The sequence below is a fragment of the Triticum dicoccoides genome, chromosome 6B, assembly GCF_002162155.2.
Source record: "Triticum dicoccoides isolate Atlit2015 ecotype Zavitan chromosome 6B, WEW_v2.0, whole genome shotgun sequence".
NCBI classification, from domain to species: domain Eukaryota; kingdom Viridiplantae; phylum Streptophyta; class Magnoliopsida; order Poales; family Poaceae; genus Triticum; species Triticum dicoccoides.
The window spans coordinates 103,103,481-103,124,583 of NC_041391.1; positions in this window are offsets into that span (position 1 = coordinate 103,103,481).

A 21,103-nucleotide genomic window follows, 5' to 3' on the forward strand; every position below is an offset into this window, starting at 1 on the left:
TTCATTTATTATGTCTTTTGTCCAAACTGTCTTGCGAGTACTTTCAAAGTACTCACCAGGCTTGTTGATTTGGCCAGATGTTGATGAAGGAAATCTCATGTATGAAGAGTTCGATAGCCAGTTCGACGCCTAGAGGAGTCCCAGTCAGTCCCGTGCGATCCTGTTTTGGTCACTATATCATATCCGCTTCCGCCACCCCAGAATAAATTCATCGAGCCTCACCTCGACGCTCGATGAGCAGCTAGTTAGGAGTCAAGTTATCCACCACCACTTTTTACCTCGATCTAGTAGCATGCAACCACACCCCTGTGTCATAACCGCCCTTATGTAAGATATTGGCGAGTTTGTAATAATTTGTTGAGCAGCCTCAGCTCAACCCTATAATATATTTTATGCTACTGGTCCTCGGTTCATCAAGTATTTGTCGACCAGTGAGAATGACTTTTCCTATACTGGGATCTAAAGATCGATTTTCTCAATAATTATTTTATTGAAAAACCGGTCGTGACATTATCTTATCGGATTGAGTCTTTAAGGATTTGAGAACACTTGATGTATGTCTTGTTGTGCTTATCTGTGGTGACAATGGGATATTCACGTTATCTACTTGATGTATGCTATGGTGATCAACTTGCGGGTTCCGTGACCTTGGGAACTTATGCATAGGGGTTGGCACATGTTTTCGTCTTGACTCTTCGATAGAAACTTTGGGGCACTCTTTGAAGTACTTTGTGTTGGTTGAATAGATAAATCTGAGATTGTGTGATGCATATCATATAATCATGCCCACAGATACTTGAGGTGACAATGGAGTATCAAGGTGACATTAGGGTTTTGGTCGATTTGTGTCTTAAGATGTTATTCTAGTATGAACCCTATGATAGATCGAATGGAAAGAATAGTTCATGTTATTTTACTACGGACTCTACCATAATCTCTTTGTTTGTTCTCTGCTATTAGTGACTTTGGAGTGACTCTTTGTTGCATGTTGAGGGATAGTTATATGATCTAGTTATGTTATTATTGTTGTGAGAACTTGCACTACTGAACGTATGAACCTTAGGCCTTGTTTCCTACCATTGCAATACCGTTTATGCTCACTTTTACCACTTGTTACCTTGCTGTTTTTATAATTTCAGATTACAAATACCTTTATCTACCATCCATATTGCACTTGTATCACCATCTCTTCGCCGAACTAGTGCACCTATACAATTTACCATTGTATTGGGTGTGTTGGGGACACAAGAGACTCTTTGTTATTTGGTTGCAGTGTTGCTTGAGAGAGACCATCTTCATCCTACGCCTCCCACAGATTGATAAACTTAGGTCATCCACTTGAGGGAAATTTGCTATTGTCCTACAAACCTCTTCACTTGGAGGCCCAACAACGTCTACAAGAAGAAGGTTGTGTAGTAGATATCAAGCTCTTTTCTAGCGCCGTTGCCGGGGAGGTGAGTGCTTGAAGGTATATCTTTAGATCTTGCAATCAAATCTTTTTGTTTCTTGTTTTATCACTAGTTTAGCCTCTAACAGAAAACTAAAAAATGGAATTGAGTTTGTCTCATACGCTTCATCTTTTTAATATCTTTCGTGAAAATGATGGAAAGGAAAATTGTGCTCAAGTGATAGAAGAAGACATCTATAAAATGTTTGTCACTAAATCATTGAATGATGAGCATGATTGCAATGTTATTAGTATGAATTCTTTGAATACCCATGATTCTAATGATATGAAAAGCCACAAGATTGGGGATTCTATGTTTGATGAATATGATATTTTTAGTCCCCCAAGTTTTGATGAGCAAATCTATTATGTTGAAAGCATGACTCCTATCTATGATGATTATCGTGATGACTTGTATGCTGTTAATAATAATGATAACCATGAGACTTGTCATCTTGATTTTAGTTTTCAATTGGATTATGTCTCACATGATAATTATTTTGTTGAGTTTGCTCCCCCTATTATTCAAGAGAAGAAATATGTTTATGTGGAGAGTAGTACAATTTCTATGCAAGTAGATCATGAAAAGAATGCTTTAGGTTCTGGTTATATTGTTGAATTCATTAATGATGCTACTGAAAATTATTATGAGAGAGGATCATATGCTTCTACATATTGCAATAATATCAAGTTTCCTCTCTATGTGTTGAAAATCTGGAAGATTTGCTTGTTTTACCTTCCTATGCTAGTTGATTACTGTTCACATAAGTTGTTTGATCACAAAATACCTATGCATAGGAAGTGGGTTAGAATTAAATGTGCTAGTAATATTCTTCATTATACTCTCTTTATGTTTCAATTCTTATCTTTCATGTGAGCATCATTGAAATCATCATGCCTAACTAGGGGCGTTAAACGATAGCGCTTGTTGGGAGGCAACCAACTTTATTTTTGTTCCTTCATTTTGCTCCTGTTTAGTAATAAATAATTCAGTTAGCCTCTGTTTAGATGTGGTTTTATGTTTTAATTAGTGTTTGTGCCAAGTAGAGCCTTTGGGAAGACTTGGGTGAAGTCTATATGATCTTGCTGTAAAAAAACAGAAACTTTAGCGCTCACGAGATTAGCTTCCATTTTTTACTGGAGAGTTATTTTAGGTTTATTCTTTTTGAATATGATTAATATAAAAATTCCACAGCTCCACCAATTTATTTCATAATTTTTGGAGTTACATAAATATAAGCTTAATACATATTACTACAGACTCTTCTGTTTTTGACAGATTCTGTTTTCATTGTGTTGTTTGCTTATTTTGATGAATCTATGAGTAGTATCGGAGGGTATGAACCATAGAAAAGTGGGAATACAGTAGATATTACATCAATATAAATAAATAATGAGTTGATTACAGTACCTTAAAGTGGTGGTTTGTCTTCTTGTACTAACGGAGCTTATGAGATTTTCTGTTAAGTTTTGTGTGGTTGAAGTTTTCATGTTTTGGGTAAAGATTCGATGGACTATGGAATAAGGGGTGGCAAGAGCCTAAGATTGGGAATTCCCAAGGCACCCCAAGTTAATATTCAAGGACAACCAAGAGCCTAAGCTTGGGGACGCCCCAGAAGGCATCCCCTCTTTCGTCTTCGTTCATCGGTAACTTTACTTGGAGCTATATTTTTATTTACCACATGATATGTGTTTTGCTTGGAGCGTCATTTTATTTTGTTAGTATTTTCTTTCTGTTATTTATAATAATGTTTTCCATCTCTATTTTCAATAAAAATGTCAAGGATAGCCTTTACCATGCTTATTTTTCAAGTATACATGTTGTTCTTTCAAAACAGAAAGTTTACCGATGTTGCAAAAATTCCCTAGAAAAGTCAGTGAATGATATAATGTTGAAACTTTCTGCATATTGAACTCTCATAAATCTTATACAGTTTTGTAATTTTCTCGTAATTGTTGGATCTAGGGAAATATGATGAATCTTGCATTCTTTACAGACTATACTATTTTGGCAGATTGCTGTTATGTTTGCATTGTTTGCATATGTTTGCTTGTTTAATGATTATATTTGAGGATAGGAGTATTAAATATGCAGAGACATTTAGTATGCAATGTTGAATAATATTGTTAGTAATTTGTTACAGTAGAGAATGATAAGGTTATTGCATTGTTTTATACTAACTTATCTCACGAGTTCTTGTTGAGTTTGGTGTGGATCAAGCTTTTGAGATTTAGGAAACCGTGATATGAGAGGAATTAAGGAGACACAAAATCTCAAGCTTGGGGATGCCCAAGGCACCCCAAGATAACATTCCAAGAATTCTCAAGCATCTAAGCTTGGGGATGCCTCGGTAGGCATCCCACCTTTCTTCTTCAACAATTATCGGTTAGTATCGGTTGAGCCTAAGTTTTTTCTTCTTCACATGAGTTGTGCTATCCTTGCAATGCCATTTTATTTTGTTTGGCTTGATGTTTTAATAAAATACCAATATATGAAATTCTTAAATGTTAGAGAGTATTCACATAGCTACATAATTATTTAACTACTCATTGATCTTCACTTATACCTTTTTGGAGTAGTTTGTCATTTACTCGTGTGCTTCACTTATATCCTATGAGTAAATGGTTGAATGATTTGAATATCATAAATCTTAAATTATATATGCACTCTAACAATTCATGAAAGAATATTGAAGGAAGAGAGATTTCACATATAAATATACAATCTTAGACATCTTCTATGATTGTGAGCCCCATTAATTATTTTCAAACCTGAGCAAATTAGTTGAAATTGCACAAGGAAGACAAGATAATGAGTTATGCTTGGGTATATTTGTATAGAAGTTATATTGTTATAGATCCTCCAACATGTGGTGCTTGCTATTTCGAAACTTTTCCTAGCCAAAATATCTGTACTAAGCGGGAATACTTCTTGTGCACCCAAATCCCTTGAACTAAGTTTCTTCCATGAGTGTCCATCATATCTACCTATTTGCGGTATTTACCTGACGTTCCAAGTAAATTTGCATGTGCCAAACTCGAAACCTTCAAATAATAATTTGTTTTGTATGCCTGAATCGCTCATGTAGCGACTAGGGGCTGTCAGTATCTTCCATGCTAGGTGGGTTATTCTCACGATGAGTGGACTCCGCAAATCACTCACGAGAAAAGTGGCTGGTAACTAGGATGCCCAGTCCCATGATCAAAAGATCAAAATCAAATCAAAATAATTGCAAACAAGAACTCCCCCAGGATTGATGTTAGTTGGAGGCACCCGTTGTTTCGGGCAAGCCATGGATTGATGATTGTTGGTGGAGGGGGAGTAAAAACTTTACCATTCTGTTTGGGAACAGCCTATAATGTATGTAGTATGGAAGATATTGGGAACTCTTGGTTGTTATGTTGACAATGAAAGCATACCACTCAAAATTATTTATCTCTATTTCAAAATCAAGCTCTGGCACCTCTGCAAATCCATGCTTCCCTCTGCGAAGGTCCTATCTTTTACTTTTATGCAAGAGTTAGTAGTATTCTTTCTAATTACAACCTACTCTTTAGTTGGCAAGCATCATGTAATGGGGAAAGATCTAAGCATATATGGCCATTCAAATATATTTGATCATGAATTATTATTGTTGATAATTATCTATATGATAAGTAAGTTGGGAGGTGAAACATCAAGCCCCTATCTTTCTCTGTGTTCGATGGATGCTATTTGTTCTAAAAATATGCTTTGAGTGGTAGCAATCATGGAAGACTATAAGATAGTTGAGTATGTGGGACTTGCTAAATCAAAGCTCTGACGTAGACCCTTCCTGAAAATAAGATGAATTACAATTGTTTGATGACTGAGAATGAAGTTTATGGTCTATGCTTTAACATGTGAATAGCTTGTTACTTGATCATGAAAAGTTTTATGAGATGAGCTACTGTTATGACATATAATGATGCTAGAAAAGGTGATTGAAATTATCATTGATCAAACTTATGGACCTGCTAGCATTCACACTTCATAAATTCTTTCTTTTATGATTTACCTACTCGAGGACGAGCAGGAATTAAGCTTGGGGATGCTGATATGTCTCCAACGTATCTATAATTTATGAAGTATTCATGCTACTATATTATCCATCTAGGAGGTTTTATATGCATTTATATGCTATATTATACGATTTTTGGGACTAACCTATTAACCTAGATCCCAGTGCTAGTTTTTGTTTTTTCCTTGTTTTTGAGTTTTGCAGAAAAGGAATACCAAACGAAGTCCAATTGAGGTGCCAACTTTTGACGAATTTTTATGGACCAAAAGAAGCCCCTGGAGGGCAAGACTTGGGCCAGACGAGTCCCGGGCTGCCCGCGAGGGTGGGGGCCACGCCCACCCCCCTAGGGCGCACCCCCTGACTAGTGGACAGCCCGGAAACCCCCCTGACGTGAGACCTACGCCAAAAATTCCTGTAAGTACTAAAACCTTTGTGGAGCGCAATAGATCAGGAGTTCCGCCGCCGCAAGCTTCTGTAGCCACCAAAAACCAATCGGGACCCTGTTCCAGCACCCTACCGGAGGGGGGATCCCTCACCGGTGGCCATCTTCATCATCCCGGTGCTCTCCATGACGAGGAGGGAGTAGTTCACCCTCGGGGCTGAGGGTATGTACCAGTAGCTATGTGTTTCATCTCTCTCGTGTTCTCTATTAGGCACGATCTTGATGTATTGCGAGCTTTGCTATTATAGTTGGATCTTATGATGTTTCTCCCCCTCTACTCTCTTGTAATGGATTGAGTTTTCCCTTTGAAGTTATCTTATCAGATTGAGTCATTAAGGATTTGAGAACACTTGATGTATGTCTTGCCGTGCTTATATATGGTGACAATGGGATATTCACGTGATCTACTTGACGTATGTTTTGGTGATCAACTTGCGGGTTCCGTGACCTTTGGAACTTATGCATAGGGGTTGGAACACGTTTTTGTCTTGACTCTTCGGTAAAAACTTTGGGGCACTCTTTGAAGTACTTTGTGTTGGTTGAATAGATGAATCTGATATTGTGTGATCCATATCGTATAATCATGCCCACGGATAATTTAGGTGACAATGGAGTATCCAGGTGACATTAGGGTTTTAGTTGATTTGCATCTTAAGGTGTTATTCTACTATGAACTCTATGATAGATCGCTCAGAAATAATAGCTTCATGTTATTTTACTACAGACTCTTGAATAGATAGATCAAAAAGGATAACTTTGAGGTGGTTTCGTACCCTACCATAATCTCTTCGTTTGTTCTCTGATATTAATGACTTTGGAGTGACTCTATGTTGCATGTTGAGGGATAGTTATATGATCTAGTTATGTTATTATTGTTGAGATAAATTCCACTAGTGAACGCATGAACCTTAGGCCTTGTTTCCTACCATTGCAATACCGTTTACGCTCACTTTTACCACTTGTTACCTTGCTGTTTTTTATAATTTCAGATTACAAATACCTTTATCTACCATCCATATTGCACTTGTATCACCATCTCTTCGCCGAACTAGTGCACCTATACAATTTACCATTGTATTGGGTGTGTTCGGGACACAAGACACTCTTTGTTATTGATGACCCACAAGTATAGGGGATCTATCGTAGTCCTTTCGATAAGTAAGAGTGTCGAACCCAACCAGGAGCAGAAGGAAATGATAAGCGGTTTTCACTAAGGTATTCTCTGCAAGTACTGAAATAAGCGGTAACAGATAGTTTTCTGATAAGATAAATTGTAACGAGCAACAAGTAAAAAAAGTAAATAAAGTGCAACAAGGTGGCCCAATCCTTTTTGTAGCAATGGACAAGCCTGGACAAACTCTTATAATAGAAAAAGCACTCCCGAGGACACATGGGAATATCGTCAAGCTAGTTTTCATCACGCTCATATGATTCGTGTTCTGTACTTTGATAATTTGATATGTGGGTGGACCGGTGCTTGGATGTAGTTCTTACATGAACAAGCCTCCCACTTATGATTAACCTCTATTGCAAGCATCTGCAACTACAAAAAAAGTATTAAGGTAAACCTAACCATAGCATGAAACATATGGATCCAAATCAGCCCCTTACGAAGCAACGCATAAACTAGGGTTTAAGCTTCTGTCACTCTAGCAACCCATCATCTACTTATTACTTCTTAATGCCTTCCTCTAGGCCCAAATAATGGTGAAGTGTTATGTAGTCGACGTTCACATAACACCACTAGAGGATAGACAACATACATCTTATCAAAATACCAAACGAATACTAAATTCACATGACTACTAATAGCAAGACTTCTCCCTTGTCCTCCGGAACAAACGTAACTACTCACAAAGCATATTCGTGTTCATAATCAGAGGGGTAATAATGTGCATAAAGGATCTGAACATATGATCTTCCACCAAATAAACCAACTAGCATAAACTACAAGGAGTAATCAACACTACTAGCAACCTACTAGCACCAGTTCCGGACTTGGAGACAAGAATTGGATACAAGAGATGAACTAGGGTTTGGAGATGAGATGGTGCTGATGAAGATGTTGATGGAGATTGCCCTCTCCCGATGAGAGGAGTGTTGGTGATGACAATGGTGATGATTTCCCCCTCCCGGAGGGAAGTGTCCCCGGCAGAACAGCTCTGCCGGAGCCCTAGATTGGTTCCGCCAAGGTTCCGCCTCGTGGCGGCGGAGTCTCGTCCCAAAAGGTTGCCTTCTATTTTTTCTCATCAAAAGACTTCATATAGGAGAAGACGGGCGTCGGAGAGCCACCAGGGGGCCCACGAGGTAGGGGGGCGCGCCCAGGGGGGCCCCCACCCTCGTGAGCAGCAGGGTGTGGGCCCCCTGGCCTTCATCTTCGGCAATGATTTTTCTTTATTTATTTTAAGATATTCCATGGAGTTTCGGGACTTTTGGAGTTGCGCAGAATAGGCCTCCAATACTTGTTCCTTTTCCAGCCCAGAATTCCAGCTGCCGGCATTCTCCCTCTTCATGTAAACCTTGTAAAATAAAAGAGAATAGCCATAAGTATTGTGACATAATGTGAAATGAAAGCCCATAATGCAATAAATATTGTCATAAAAGCATGATGCAAAATGGACGTATCAACTCCCCCAAGCTTAGACCTTGCTTGTCCTCAAGCGAAAAGCCGATAACAATAAATATCTCCTCATGTTTAGAGGTAGAGGCGTCGATAAAAATAAAATACGGACATGAAGGCATCATGATTATTTTCATAACAGCAACATATAAAGATTTTGTCATGTGATTACTCATGTTCAAATGATGATCATTTCCCAAAGCCAGAGTATGAATCAGAAACCTTATTGAGTGACAACAAATTATAACCTCAGTCATTCAAACAATTGCAATTTATCATAACATCAGAAAGATTCTATGTTAGAGCTTAAAGGCAAGTCCACATACTCAACTATCACTTAGTCCTTCATAATTGCTAACGCTCATGCAATACTTGTGGTTACGGAGTTTTAATCGGACACAGAAAAGATAGGGGCTTATAGTTTTGCCCCACAACCTTTTACCTCAAGGGTAATGTCAACAATAATAATTCATGCTCCCCCACATCCAATTAGATATATATATATCATGTTCTTTCCAACATGCTGAGCTTGCCAAAGGATAAAATGAAAAAGGAAAGGTGAAGATCACCGTGGCTCTTGCATAAGGTACAGGATAATAATAAAATATAGGCCCTTTGTAGAGGGAAGCAGTGGTTGTCATGCGCGTTTAGAGTTGATGCACAAAATCTCAATGCAAAAGAACATCATTTTATATTGCCCCTTGTATGTGAACCTTTATTATGCAGTCCGTCGCTTTTATTGCGTCCACAACAAGTCCGTACAAAGTTTATTTTCTCCGCACTAATAAGTCATGCATATTTAGAGAGCAATTTTTATTGCTTGCACCGATGACAACTTACTTGAAGGATCTTACTCAATCCATAGGTAGATATGGTGGACTCTCATGGCAAAACTGGTTTAAGGGTATTTGGAAGCACAAGTAGTATTTCTACTTCGGGCTGAGAATTTGGCTAGCATGAAGGGGAAAGGCAAGCTGAACACGTTAGAGGATCCATGACAACATACTTTCACTACTAGGGAAAAACCTATACACAGAATCTTATCAGCAGCGCGCAGTAAAATAAGGCGCTGCTGCTAATTAGCAGTAGCGTGCTCGGGGGGTAACTCGCTGCTGAAACCAATATAGCAGTAGCACGCCCGCTCAAAGAAGCTCTACTGCTATAATTCCCACGAGGCCGCCACGAGGCTAGTTATAGCAGCAACGCGTTATAACGACGGTTGCTACTGCTACGTAGCATAGTAGCAGCGCATTGCTGCAATAAGCGCTACTGCTAAATTTACTACAAAAGTTTTGCCCCATCTCCTGTATCCGATCCACACTCACACAATCACACACTAGCTCACTGAATCCCCTCTCAATCCCCCGCGCCAGTCCACCCCCGTCGCCCCTCCTCCGTCTGCACCGCCGTCACCTCCTCCTCCTTGCTGGACTCGGTACCGGCCTCCTCCTCTGTCCTCCTTCTCCACTCGCCGCTGGCCGGCCCCTCCTCGCTCCGCCTTCCTCCTCCGTCCTCCCTCCACTGGCCGCGCCGGTCGGCCCCTCCTCGCTCCGCCTTCCTCCTCCATCCTACTCTCTTCTCCCTCCTCGAGTCGCCCCACCTTCTCCCTCCTGCCTGCTACATTTTGATTTAGTAGCTAGGCTAGTTCATATGCAACATTTTGATTTAGTTGATTTAATTAGTAGGCCAGTTGATTTAGTTGACTTAGAACATTTTGATTTAGTTGATTTAATAGGCTGGTTCATTTAGTTGATTTAGTTGACTTAGAACAATTTGATTTAGTTGATTTAATAGGCTAGTTCATTTAGTTGATTTAGTTGACTTAGAACATTTTGATTTAGTTGATTTAGTAGGGTAGTTCATTTAATTAGTTGATTTAGAACATTTTTATTTAGTTGATTTAGTAGGCTAGTTGATTTAGTTGATTTAGAACATTTTGATGTAGTTGATTTAGTAGGCTAGTTGATTTAGTTGACTTAGAACATTTTGATTTAGTTGATCATTAATCCTTTGCTCATATTGCTTTAGGAAAAATGGCGCCACCACCACCACCACTATGTCGACTGTGCAAGTCAAGATGCCCTAGCAGCCTTGCAACTGGCAAGCTGTTCGGCATCTACTTCCAGCCGAGTTTTCGTCATGCGGCGGTAAGAAATTAGATGAAATGTAATAACTATTTTGTTTTAGTGTTGGCATTACTGCATTGTGTCATTTTGCTTATTTTACACAGATCGTCCCATGCAATGTGAGGTTGAAATTCAACAAGCTGATAGGAGACACTGTTACATTTGAGGCTCCTGGGGGGCCGAACACTATGGAGGTCGAGAAAGGACGCAATATGTCACAGATTGGAGGAGATGGATGGGCCCGTTTCGTCGCTCGCATGCGTCTTACTGGTGGTGAGTTCATCAGCTTCTCCTTACGAGCAGAAAGACCCAAGCTAGCTGTCATTTATCTCAACCTGGTGGAAGATGATGAAGATGATGAAGATAATGAGGACCCACTAGATGAAGATGATGAGGACCCACTTCATGAAGCCATCGTAGCTCAAAGAACAAGGCTGAGTGAGGAGGAGGTGTCCAACCTGTGGGACATAATTCCGCCACGTGCTGACTTTGTCGGGGTGCCATTCGTGACTCTCTTACCATGGTTGATCGACATGATATGGTATGTTATACTTACAAATGCAAATTATCCGATGATTTACTTAGTGTACAGTCCAATGATATGGTATGTTGTGTGGAATCTAGTTGATGATATGTTTTAGTGTAGAGTTCGAGCACATGCTTATTAGTGTAGAATCTAACGAAACTATTAATAGTGTAGATAATCCATATGTACTTATTTGCGAGGCTATTTATTAATGGATATGTTTTTCTTATTCAGAAATTGGCAAAGAGCATATCTGTGAGTTATGGTATCGAGCCTGATGAAGAAGGCTCGGCTGGACTATACCTTACTGCAAGTGGCTCCGTCACAACCTGTACTTACCGCGTGGACACGGACGGTCACACACACTTAAACTCGGTTGGGTGGAAGAAATTCCTCGATGGCAAGAATCTTCATGTTGGACAGGCCATCCTAATTACTATCAGGAACACCAAACGCCCAGGCTTAAGGATGATGATTGTCTTTGATATCATCTAGAACTACATATGTGTGTGTGGCTATATCATCTAGAACTACATATGTGTGTGTGGCTATATCATCTAGAACTACATATGATGATCGTCGTCAATATCATCTAGAACTACATATGATGATGGCCGCTGATATGACCTTGTACTGCTTGAGGATGCATGTTGACTATGCATGAAATTGTTATCTAGTACTCAGTTCGTTCCAAATTACTCATCGTGGTTTGAACTAAAACCACGGCGAGTAATTTGGAGCGAAGGGAGTACTACCTAGTAATGGTTTATGAATTTGATATCTACTAGCAGTACCTAGTATCTAGTATCTGAAAGGGAAACTGAAAGGGAAAGGGGTAATGGGAAAATGATGAAAGATATAGCAGTAGCGAGGGATGGCGAAATCGCTACAGGTAGGTAATAGTAGCGCGTTCTTAAAAAGCGACGCTGATATCGTAAACAGTAGTAGCGCGGGTAAGGGCCGCGCTACTACTATGAGTTAGCTGTAGCGCCTTATTAGAAGAGCGTCCACCCGCGCTGCTGCTAGCCTCAAAACCTGCGCTGCTACTAGGGTTTTCCCTAGTAGTGTTTATCTCAAATGTAAGAAAACATAACTCATTATGTTGTCTTCCTTGCCCAACATCAACTCTTTAGCATGTCTTATTTTAATGAGTGCTCCCAATTACAAAAGATGTCAATGATAATATATCTATATGTGAAACTTCTCATTCCTTATTACTTCCTATTAATTGCAACGATGACCAAAGCTATATTTGCCCACTCCCAAAAACCTTTAAGCATCATACTCTTTCTATGTGAAGTCATTACTTTCACTAAGATCAATATGAACTCTTTTATTCTTTTTATTCTTTTTCTTATATTCACCCAAGATCATGGCAAAATACTCAAGCCTTTGACTCAACACTAATCTTTATTATATAGCTCACCGACTCGATTACAAAGAAGGATAATAAAGCAAAACTTAAAACTAGATCATGCCATGACTTTATTCTACTAAATCAAGATACTACTAAATAGATCGAACAAAGAAAAACAGTAAAGATAGGAGTTGTGATGGTGATACGATACCAGGGCACCTCCCCCAAGCTTTACATTTGCCAAGGGGAGTGCCCATACCCATGTTATTATATCTCCTTCTTTGTTGTTGGTGGTGGAGGTGTTGTTGATGATGCAAGCTTGTCGTCCACCTTCCATGGCATAGGCTCACCATCATAGAAGGATGATCGAGTCTCTGGAATCCTCAAATCTGCAGCCAAACTCATCCTTTTGAATCTATATTCATACTCACAGTTTTGGTTTTGCAGATCATAGATTTGGGCTTGGAGGTGCTCGATCATCTCATGTAGCTTGAAGATGGCCTCCTCGGTCTTCTTGGCATCCGGCTCGTAGTTGTTGGTGAACTCCGCGAGCATCTTGTGGGTAGCGTTTATTGCACGCTCCACCATCCCCTGGCACTTGAAAACTTGTTGCTCCATTGCTTCGAGCCTCGACTCCACGCTTCCAATTCCCTTTGGTCCCTCAACATTGCGGATGTGCAGCAACCCATCACGCATCTCAATGGTTTGAGGGTGTCGCAGCACCGCCGTGAGGTAAGGGTTGATCACCTTCTCGAAGAACTTGTCCTTGGAAGCACTTGGGGTCGTCATGATGATCTAGACCTGTCAGAAAAATAGCTCGAAACAAGAACTGGGGAGATTTGCGTGATACGAGAGTCAAAACCTTCTGGAGTATATATAATGAATTTTTACCGACCAAAATATGTATCGTGCAAGGAAACGGAGTCCGCAGGGCAGACGAGGTGCTCACAATGTAGGGGGGCGCGCCCAGGGGGGTAGGGCGCGCCCTTCACCCTCGTGAAGTCCTCGTGTCCTCCCCGGACTGCTACTCATTTTTCTATTGTTCTAAATATTCCAAAACAAAGAAATATTGCCTTAAAAATTGTTTTGGAGTCAGTTTACTTACCGTACCACAAACCTATTTCTTTTCGGAGTCTGGAACGTTCTGGAAAGTGTCCTTTATGTATTCCTTCGGGGTTACGGTTTCAATAATATTAGTTTCAACATTTATGGGATTACCTGAAATATAGTGTTTAATCCTTTGACCGTTTACCACCTTCGGATTCGTGCCTGTGAAGTTGTTGATTTTTATGGCACCGGAACGATAGACCTCCTCGATAGCGTAGGGACCTTCCCATTTGGCGCGAAGTATTCCTGCAAAAAATCTTAAACGAGAGTTGTATAGCAATACATAATCACCTACATTAAACTCCTGCTTTTGTATCCTTTTGTCATGCCATCTTTTAACTTTTTCTTTAAACAACTTGGCATTTTCATAAGCTTGAGTTCTCCACTCATCAAGGGAGCTAATATCAAATAACCTCTTCTCACCGGCAAGTTTCAGATCGTAGTTCAGCTCTTTAATAGCCCAGTATGCCTTATGTTCTAGTTCGAGAGGTAAGTGACAAGCTTTCCCATAAATCATTTTATACGGAGACATACCCATAGGATTCTTATGTGCAGTTCTATAGGCCCATAATGCGTCATCCAGTTTCTTGGACCAATTCTTTCTAGACCTATTGACAGTCTTTTGCAAAATTAATTTGAGCTCTCTATTGCTCAATTCTACCTGACCACTAGACTGCGGGTGATATGGAGATGCAATTCTATGATTAATGTGTGAACCACCATCAGTCATTAAATATCTAGGGACTCCAAACCTCGGAAAAATAACTTCCTTAAGCATTTTAATAGAAGTGTTATGATCAGCACTACTAGTTGGAATACCTTCTACCCACTTAGTAACGTAATCAACAACAACTCAAATATGAGTATATCCATTAGAGGCAGGAAAAGGTCCCATATAATCAAAGCCCCAAACATCAAATGGTTCAATAACAAGTGAATAGTTCATAGGCATTTCTTGAGGTCTACTAATATTACCAATTCTTTGACATTCATCACAGGACAAAACAAACTTACGGGCATCCTTGAAGAGAGTAGGCCAATAAAACCCGGATTGCAATACCTTATGTGCAGTTCTATCTCCAGCGTGGTGTCCTCCATAAGCTCCGGAGTGACACTTGCGTAGGATATGTTCCTGTTCATGCTCAGGTACACAACGTCTAATAACATCATCTACTCCTTTATAAAGATGTGGGTCATCCCAAAAGTAATGTCACAAGTCATAGAAAAACTTTTTCTTTTGTTGGTATGTGAAGCTAGGTGGTATAAATTTAGCAACAATATAATTAGCATAATCAACATACCATGGAGTGCTACGAGAAGTGCTTATGACATTTAATTGTTCATCAGGAAAGCTATCATCAATAGGTAGTGGGTCATCAAGAACATTCTCTAACCTAGACAAGTTGTCTGCAATGGGGTTCTCAGCTCCCTTTCTATCAACAATATGCAAATAAAATTCTTGTAGCAAGAGAACCCATCTAATGAGTCTAGGTTTTGCATCCTTCTTTTCCATAAGATATTTAATAACAGCATGATGTGTGTGAATAGTAACTTTAAAATCAATAATATAAGGTCTAAACTTATCACAAGCAAACACAACTACTAAAAGTTCCTTTTCCGTAGTAGCATAATTTCTTTGAGCACTGTCTAGAGTCTTACTAGCATAATGGATAACATTTAATTTCTTATCAACTCTTTGCCCTAGAACATCACCTATAGAATAATCGCTAGCATCACACAAAATTTCAAAGGGTAAATTCCAATCAGGTGGTTGAACAACAGGTGCAGAGACTAATGCTTTCTTAAGTATTTCAAATGCTTCCAGACAATCATCATCAAAGACAAATGGTACATCTTTTTGTAATAAATTAGTCAGAGGCCGAGAGATTTTTGAGAAGTCCTTAATGAACCTCCTATAAAATCCGGCGTAACCAAGCAAACTTCTTATACCTTTGATGTCCTTGGGACATGGCATCTTTTCAATAGCATCAACTTTGGCCTTATCAACTTCAATACCTCTTTCAGAAACTTTGTGCCCCAAGACAATACCTTCATTAACCATAAAGTGGCACTTTTCCCAATTCAATACAAGATTAGTTTCTTCACATCTCTGCAAAACTCGAGAAAGATTGCTCAAGCAATCATCAAAAGAGGAACCATAGACGGAAAAGTCGTCCATCAAAACCTCACAAATTTTCTCGCAAAAGTTAGAGAATATAGCCATCATGCATCTTTGAAAGGTAGTAGGTGCATTAGATAAATCGAAAGGCATACGTCTATAAGCAAAAGTACCAAAAGGGCATGTAAAAGTAGTCTTTGATTGATCTTTAGCCAACACAGGTATTTGAGAAAAAACGGAATAACCATCTAGAAAGCAATAGTGTGTATGTTTGCATAATATTTCTAGAATTTGATCAATAAAAGGTAAGGGGTAAGGATCTTTCTTAGTAGCCTTATTTAATTTGCGGAAATCAATTACCATCCTATAACCTGTGATGATTCTTTGCGGAATCAATTCATCTTTATCATTAGGGACAATAGTAATACCTCCCTTCTTAGGGACACAATGGACAGGACTTACCCACTGACTATCAGCAGCGGGATAAATTTACTTGCCTCCAGAAGCTTGAGTATTTCCTTTCTTACCACTTCTTTCATTTTAGGATTCAGACATCATTGAGGATCACGAACTGGTTTGGCATCCGCTTCCAAATTTATTTTATGTTGACATAGAGTGGGACTAATGCCTTTAAGATCATCAAGTGTATATCCAATAGAAGCACGGTGCTTCTTCAGAGTTTTCAATAATCTTTCTTCTTCATGCTCGGAAAGGTTAGCGCTAATAATGACAGGATATATTTTCTTTTCATCAAGATAAGCATATTTAAGATTATCAGACAACGGTTTAAGCTCAAACACGGGATCACCCTTGGGTGGAGGGGGATCCCCTAAGATTTCAACAGGCAAATTGTGTTGCAAAATAGGTTCCTGTTTACTTCATCTATTTCTCTTCTCTCATTCATGAACATATCATTTTGATGGTCTAGCAAATACTGTTCAAAAGGATCACTAGGAGGTACGGCAATAGAAGCAAGACCAATAATTTCGTCCTTACTAGGAAATTCTTCCTCACGATGTTGTTTACTAAATTTAGAGAAATTAAACCCATGAACCATATCATCCAAGCCAACAGTAACAACATTCTTTTTGCAGTCTATCTTAGCATTAACAGTATTCAAGAAGGGTCTACCAAATATAATGGGACAAAAGCTATCTTGTGGAAAACCAAGAGCAAGAAAATCAGTGGGATATTTGGTTTTTCCACACAAGACTTCAACATCTCTAACAATTCCCATTGCAGATATAGTATCTCTATTGGCAAGTTTAATTGTAACATCAATATCTTCGAACTCAGCTGGTGCAATATCATGCATAATTTCTTTGTATAGGTCAATGGGTATTACACTAGCACTAACACCCATATCACATAAGCCATGATAACAATGATCTCCTATTTTAACAGAAATAATAGGCACGCCTACCACAGCTCTATGTTTATCTCTATCACAAGGTTTAGCAATTCTAGCAGTTTCACCCTAGAATTGAATAACATGCCCATCAATATTATCAGACAAGAGATCTTTAACAATAGCAATATTGGGTTCTACTTTGACTTGCTCAGGAGGTTTATAAGTTCTAATATTGCTTTTACGAATAACAGTTGAAGCTTTAGCATCATCCTTCATTCTAACAGGGAAAGTCGGTTTCTCAACATAAGAAGTGGGAACAATAGGATCATTATAAGTGACAATTTTTTCTTCAACTTTAATAGGTGCAGCTACTTTTACTTCTATGGGAGGATTATATTTAAACCACTTCTCCTTGGCGAGATCAACATAAATAGCAAAGGATTCAAAGAAAGAAACTACTATCTCAGAGTCAAGTCCATATTTAGTGTTAAACTTACGGAAAATATCAGTATCCATAAAAGATTTAACACAATCAAACTTAGGTGTCATACCTGACTCCTTACCTTCGTCGAGGTCCCAATCTTCAGAGTTGCGTTTAATTCTATCCAATAAATTCCATCTGAATTCAATAGTCTTCATCATAAAAGAGCCAGCACAAGAAGTATCGAGCATGGTGCGATTGTTATCAGAAAGCCGAGCATAAAAACTTTGCATAATCACTTCTCTTGCGAGCTCATGATTGGGGCATGAATATAACATTGATTTAAGCCTCCCCCAAGCTTGAGCGATGCTTTCTCCTTCGCGAGGCCAAAAATTTTATATATAATTACGATCACGATGAACAAGATGCATAGGGTAATACTTTTGGTGAAATTCCAATTTCAATCTTTTGTAGTTCCATGATCTCATATCATCACATAGCCTATACCATGTCAATGCGTCTCCCTTCAAAGATAAAGGGAAAGCCTTCTTCTTAACAACATCATCGGGTATACCTACAAGCTTAAATAGTCCACAAACATCATCCACATAGCGTAGATGTTCATCAGGATGCTTTGTTCCATCTCCTGTAAAAGTGTTAGCTAGCAGTTTTTCCATCATACCCGAAGAAATCTGAAAAGGAGTTTCATTTTCAATAGGTTCAGTAGGTTGAGTAGGTTGAGGAGAAACTCTTTGCTCTACTGGACAGGGTGAAGATACCCCAAACAAGCCCCTCAGACAATTACTTTCCATAGTAACAAGTGACAGAAAATTTCAGCACACTAAATAAATTTTTCCTTACCAAATTCCACCTACCAAAGGCGCTTCACTCCCCGGCAACGGTGCCAGAAAAGAGTCTTGATGACCCACAAGTATAGGGGATCTATCGTACTCCTTTCGATAAGTAAGAGTGTCGAACCCAATGAGGAGCAGAAGGAAATGATAAGCGGTTTTCAGCAAGGTATTCTCTGCAAGTACTGAAAGAAGTAGTAACTGATAGTTTTGTGATAAGATAAATTGTAACGAGCAACAAGTAACATAAGTAAATAAAGTGCAGCAAGGTGGCCCAATCCCTTTTGTATCAAAGGACAAGCCGGGACAAACTCTTATAATAGAAAAAGCGCTCCCGAGGACACATGGGAATATCGGCAAGCTAGTTTTCATCACGCTCATATGATTCGCGTTCGGTACTTTGATAATTTGATATGTGGGTGGACTGGTGCTTGGGTGCTGTTCTTACTTGAACAAGCCTCCCACTTATGGTTAACCTCTATTGCAAGCATCCGCAACTACAACAAAAGTATTAAGGTAAACCTAACCATAGCATGAAACATATGGATCCAAATCAGCCCCTTACGAAGCAACGCATAAAATAGGGTTTAAGCTTCTATCACTCTAGAAACCCATCATATACTTATTACTTCCCAATGCCTTCCTCTAGGCCCAAATAATGGTGAAGTGTTATGTAGTCGACGTTCACATAACACCACTAGAGGTTAGACAACATACATATCAAAATATCGAACGAATACCAAATTAAATTGACTACTAATGGCAAGACTTCTCCCTTGTCCTCAGTAACAAACGTGACTACTCACAAAGCATATTCATGTTCATAACCAGAGGGGTAATAATGTGCATAAAGGATCTGAACATATGATCTTCCACCAAATAAACCAACTAGCATCAACTACACGGAGTAATCAACACTACTAGCAACCTACTAGCACCAATCCAGGACTTGGAGACAAGAATTGGATACAAGAGATGAACTAGGGTTTGGAGATGAGAAGGTGCTGATGAAGATGTTGATGGAGATTGCCCTCTCCCGATGAGAGGAGCGTTGGTGATGACGATGGTGATGATTTCCCCCTCCCGGAGGGAAGTGTCCCCCGCAGAATAGCTCTGTCGGAGCCCTAAATTGGTTCCGCCAAGGTTCCGCCTCGTGGCGGCGGAGTCTCGTCCCGAAAGGTTTCCTTCTATTTTTTTCTCATCGAAAGACTTCATATAGGAGAAGACGGGCGTCGGAGAGCCACCAGGGGGCCCATGAGGTAGGGGGTGCGCCGGGGGGGGGTGTCGCCACCCACCCTCGTGAGCAGGGTGTGGCCCCCCTGGCCCTCATCTTTGGCGACGATTTTTCTTTATTTATTTTAAGATATTCCATGGAGTTTCAGGACTTTTGGAGTTGCGCATAATAGGCCTCCAATATTTGCTCCTTTTCCAGCCCAGAATTCCAGCTGCCAGCATTCTCCCTCGTCATGTAAACCTTGTAAAATAAGAGAGAATAGCCATAAGTATTGTGACATAATGTGAAATAACAGCCCACAATGCAATAAATATTGTCATAAAAGCATGATGCAAAATGGACTTATCAATTATTTGGTTGTAGGGTTGCTTGAGAGAGACCATCTTCATCCTACGCCTCCCACGGATTGATAAACCTTAGGTCATCCACTTGAGAGAAATTTGCTACTTTCCTACAAACCTCTGCACTTGGAGGCCCAACAACGTCTACAAGAAGAATGTTGTGTAGTAGACATCATGGTATCACTTGTGATCCGGGAGTGATCACTGTTTGGTTACGAGGTAACCTGTTGAACCAAGTATGGTTCTATCGTGGAAAGGTCACGGGAGATGTCCTAGTAGAAGGGCTTAGTCATGGAGCCATTGCAACCAGGAAGCTTAAAGGGGTTAAACGGGACAAAGGACACATGAGTTTATACTGGTTCGGCCCCTTGTGGTGAAGGTAAAATCCTACGATCCACTTTTGGGTGGTATTGCTTATCTCTCGATTACCAGGGAGCGAATCCGCTTGACCTAGTTTTGGATCTATTGTTTCTTGCCCTGAACCGCCGCCGGGTCATGCCTTTATATACAGAGGTCGATGCTCAGCGGCTCACAGAGTCCCGACCGGCTCATAAATAGTGTCCAGCTCGGTGACTATCTATTCTTGCCTTACAATACAAGTGATACATACATGGCGGTTTATCACTACGGGCCTTAAGTCGCCTTTGGGCCTTGGGACTTTAGCTGAACCGACATCTTCAAGTATATTCGTGGGCTTCATAATGATGAATAACCATAGGTATGACCCGTCCCCTCCTGGGCGGGTCATACCTAATAGTTATATCCCCAACATTAGGCCCCAAATTGATTTGAATTGGTTCATGTCAATCTTCAATACTTAGAAAAAATCTTCTCCTCTTCATTTGCGCGAGAATTTATAACCCGCCATGACGTCATGTTCTGGATTTGTGATAACCCGCCATGATGTTACCTGAGATTAATTCATATTTTATCAAACATACCTCAACGGATCTTTATCTTAGTGATTGTTCCAAAAATCGAGGAGCCGGGCTGCTAGATAACCACATTATGGTCTCCTCATTTTTCACGCCCACTTATCAGCCCTTCTTTATAAATAGCGACGACTGGTCTTTCCTCGTTCTCCCCCTTTCCAGCGTCTTCTAACTCTTGTGACCCTCTGC